Source organism: Gekko japonicus, unplaced genomic scaffold (genome assembly GCF_001447785.1).
Source record: "Gekko japonicus isolate JY-2015 unplaced genomic scaffold, Gekko_japonicus_V1.1 scaffold3183, whole genome shotgun sequence".
In the NCBI taxonomy this organism is placed as follows: domain Eukaryota; kingdom Metazoa; phylum Chordata; class Lepidosauria; order Squamata; family Gekkonidae; genus Gekko; species Gekko japonicus.
Window position 1 is genome coordinate 1 of NW_015170370.1, and position 4,691 is coordinate 4,691.

The 4,691-nt window shown below is 47.5% G+C and overlaps 1 pseudogene; it reads right to left on the reverse strand.

Moving 5' to 3' along the window:
• Positions 1-3,845: 3,845 nt before the first annotated feature.
• LOC107116333 overlaps positions 3,846-4,691 on the reverse strand; it is a 12,148-nt pseudogene continuing 11,302 nt past the window's right edge.

Here is a 4,691-nt window from a genome sequence, read left to right on the forward strand (position 1 = left end):
AACTCAGCTTAGAGGGAACACTGTTTGACGGGAATAGAAGAAAATGTTAATGGAAAAATATCTCCGAGATACACAATAGTAGACCATGGTTGCAGGCAGTGTTCCCTCTAAGCTGAGTTAGTGTGAGCTAGCTCACAGTTTTTTAGCCTCCAGCTCACACATTTTTGTCTTCACTCTGGAAGGATGGCTCCAGAGCAAACTAATTCATGCAGTAGCCAAATTGCCCACTCACAACTTTAAGGCCAGTAGCTCACCAAGTAGAATTTTTGCTCACAAGACTCCACGGCTTAGAGGGAGCATTGGTTGCAGGTAACCACATTGATCCAAAGCAAACTCCAAAACCAAAAGCCCCATAATACATTTTATTAAGTAAAGGTAAAGCTTCCCTTGCTCGAAAGCCAGTCGAATCCGACTCTAGGGTTGCGGTGCTCATCTCCGTTTCAAAGCCGAAGAGCCAGCACTGTCCGGAGACGTTTCTGTGGTCATGTGGCTGGCATGACTAAACACCAAGGCGCACGGAACACTGTTACCTTCCCACTGAAGCTTTCGAACTGCTAGGTTGGCAGGAGCTGGAACTAGAGACGGGAGCTCACTCTGTCATGCGGCACACTCGGGTCTCGAACTGCTGAACTACCGACCTTCCACAGCCTGCAGTTCAGCGTCTTAACCACTTGAGCCACCGCAGCTCCTTACATTTTATTAGGACCAATCAAAAATAGGTGAGTTTTGTGTTGGATTTTGGTCAAATACCAGTCCCTCTAATGAGTAACGAATATGATCCAAACTCTGAAGGAACACCTGCTCCCATATCACCCTGCTTGCATCCAATGATCTCACTGGGGAGAAAAGAAGGGTACGACTATCTAAATCGGACTCCTCCAGTGTGGTGCCAACAGGTGCCGTGGTGCCCACAAACATCTTTCCTGGCACCTGCCAAGTGCTTTTTAGAAAGTGGGCAGGGCCAGGTGGGGCTTATGCCAAGTGTCAGGCATCCCAGTCAAGACACTCAACAACGTTCCTTCATAAGTCTCAGCAGGACTTTTTTTTGTAGACGTCAAAGAAGATGGGGACGGCAAAGGATGAGATGGTTAGACACAGGGCTATTTTTAGGCAGGAACGCACAGGAACGGAGTTCCGGCTGGCTCCCAAGTTGGCCACGCCCAGCAGGAACTTATTAGCATAATAGGCCACACCCAACAGCAGAAACTCTTTAGGACTGGCTACATTAGGGGTGTGTGGCCTAACATGCAAAGGAGTTCCTGCTACAAAAAAAGGCCCTGGGTTTTGACAACAAGGTAAACAGAATAAGAAGCAAAAAGTGGGTGTGGCTGGATGACCACACTTCTGGTAGCATGGGGGTGTGGCCTAATATGCTAATGAGCTGTGTTGTCAGGGGTGTGGTATAATATGCTAATGAGTTTCTGCTGTTGGGTGTGGCCTATTATGTTAATGAGTTCTTGCTGGGCTTTTTCTACAAAAAAAGCCCTGAATTCAAAGGCATCCTGTTATGCAGAGTTTCTGCCTTAAATGTCAGAGAATTACTATGGCAGTTATTCATCACCTCACTCCCTGAAATGTTGGGGTTGGCCCTGGCTCCTACTCTGGCAGCCATTTTGTTGCTGTGCCCACCACTCTGTGTCAGAATCCCAAAGCCGCCCACAGGCTCAAAAAAGACTGGGGACTCCTGGCCTAAATAAATGAAACCGAGAGTTTCATTCTGGGAACTTCTGAAGTCACAAGAAGATTGGCTCAAGTCTCTGCCCCAGATGACAATGGTAGCATTGCCTGCAATGAGGAAATGAGAAGGACACACACAGCTGCTTGGGGAGGCCAGTTTAACTGGGATGGGGAAGAATGGAAGAAAATAAAGAAGTCGAAGGATGGTAGGAAGAAGGAAGAGTACAAGACACAGAACACTTTGTCCTGGCATCCCCTCCCCCTAGGGTTGCCAGCTCCGGGTTGGAAAATACTTAGAGACTTTGGGGGTGGACCCAGGAGAGGGCAGGGCTTAGGGAGGGGAGGGACCTCAGCATGGGACAAGGCCATAGAGTCCACCCTCCAAAGCAGCCATTTTCTACAGGGGAGCTGATCTCTGTCAGCTGGAGATCAACCGTAAAAGCAGGAGATCCCCAGGCCCCACCTGGAGGCTGGCAACCCTGCCTCCCCCAATATCCACCTTACATGAAAAATGTACAGAATTTGCCTTTTAACCTGTGGGTCACATGTGACCTACACAGACAGTTCTGGTCACATATCAGCGAGTGCTGAAGATAAGGAAATCCCTGCTAGTCTGATGGGATGTTCTTTTCCAAAGCTAGACGACTTGCCAATGAGTCATGCATTCAAATGCAAAATATATATTTAAAACTCAGAAGTTCAAAGTTCACCTGCAGCTACTAATCTGGGTTTACTAATTTGGGTTTAAATTAAGGGTGGGAAGGTACCGGCTGGATATTAGGAGAAACTTTTTTTACAGTAAGAGTTGTCCAACATTGGAATCTGGTGCCTCGGGAGGTGGTGAGCTCCCCCTTACTGGCAGTCTTTAAGCAGCAGCTGGACAAATGCTTGTCCAGAGATGCTTTAGGCTGATCCTGCATTGAGCAGGAGGTTGGATGGATGAGCAGGAGGAGTATGGCCCTTTCCAACTCTGTGGTTCTATGATTCTCCTAATATATTTAAAAGATGGTGCTACTCTTACCGCCAATGTCCTGCCTTGTTGTTTGGGGAAATTGGCCATAAGGCAGGGGAGACCAGAGGGGTACAGGAATCACACACCAATTGTATACCAAGGTCCGGTACAGTAGGGAGACCCCAGATTTATTTAAGAGTAAATTAAAGAGATTTTATTAAAGAATTTCCCTAATTACAAGCACACTAAGCATTCAAAAAAAGAGCAAGCAGTACAGAACTAGGAAAATAGAGGTGATTGATAGTGAATAGAGGGGTCAGTGACGGGGTGACATGACCTGTTCAGACGTGCAGAGGTCCATGGAGACAGGATTGTGACCCAAACAAAAGTTTGGGGGTGGACTGCCAATTGGCATCAGGGCAGAGGCACCCACTCTGAGGCCATGTGCCTCGACAGATATAGACAGGGGAAAACAATGAAGACCAATGGGAGTCCTTGAGGGGCTTGTTCCAGGTGAAGACAAAAGATTACCTCGACCAATCAGGGGTCTCAGAAGGTGTGTCACCAGTAGGGGCAAGACCTAGGTGTGACCAATGAGCTTTCAGAGGGGCAGAGCCTGGATTCACGAAAGCGTTAATGGGCTTAGTCAGGTCAACTGGAGCTGGCTGAATTGGTTTTAATGGCCACTGATGGTCCAGCCAAGGTACTTTGAATAGATTCCCAGATTTAGACAAAAGGTGGGAAATGGGTCCCTGACAGACAGCAGGAAGGATCGTTAATAATGTGAATGTTTTATTGGCTATCACAGTATCCTGAGGGATGGGGCAGGAAGGACAAGTATTGAGACAAAGGATTTTTCACATAGACATAAGAGTCACAGAAGGGACTACATGCAGAGCTGGAGACAGACGGGCTATGTGCCAGGTGGCAACTACATAGCTTACTGGAAATGCAGACTACCCCTGGGGGAACTCGCTGATGCATATTGTGCATAAGCTTATCTTGCTGGGTGGAGGAGGGGAAGAACTGGAGATTTGCTTTGAGGGCTGCCTTTTGTAACCTGAAATTGAAACCCCTTTCCAGAGTTTTTGCTTGCTCTGTTTTTCAGAACCAAGAGTGTCTTCCTTTGGCCTGGATCTCTGGTTCAGGTCAGGAGTGGGGTGACCCGGCTGCTGAGGCTATGCTAGAGTAAGGCAGTGCCTCTGGCTAATGTTACCTCCTGCTGCCGGATAAGGAATGAATCGATCAAGCTTCTTTGGTCATTTTCGTCCAGGTCCTTCAGGCGTTCTATGAAGGTGGCCTTTATGAAGGCGTGCAGTTCGTCTCTGTTATTCAGGACAGTCTTACGAGACCAAAAAAGGAAGCCCAGGCCAGGAAACACGTTATACAGCTGAAAGAATAAAATATGAGCAAGACAAACGTTAGCGACACTTCCCAGGCAGAAATCAAAAAATGTTTTTACTTCAGTATCTTTGCTCATTTTCTACATATTCAGCTTGGAACGGTTTGGAAAAATGCTCCGGGACCCAGCAGACTTGGTCTGCACACTTGTGGGGGCTTCTCTCACTGCCTGCTGTACAAATGAACGAGACACCCGAAGCAGAGCTAGATCTGAGTCCCGTATCATTTTAGAGACCAACAAGATTTTTGGAGTGTAAGCTTTTGAGAATCAAAACTCCCTTTGTCAGATACCTGATGAAAAGCCCAAAGTCAAGGCACAGCTCAAATCACTGGAAGATCAGAGAGAGGCAACAGATTATTCGGGCACAGCAGAATAAAAATCAGAGTCAGGGCAGAAATCAGGATCTGTGAGGAGAGTCCACGGCCAAAGAGAAATACAGTCAAGAGCAGGCATGGAGTCAGAGTCTACCAAGAAGAAAAGGTCGAGTAGGAGGTCAAACAGGCAGAGATGAACGCAGGGTTAACACACTCTTCACATCTCCCTCCCTGCAGGGCTCTTTTTGTAGCAGGAGCTCCTTTGCATATTAGGCGACACCCCCCTAATGTAGCCAATCCTCCAAGAGCTTACAGAGCTCTCCTTACAGGGGCTACTGTAAGCTCT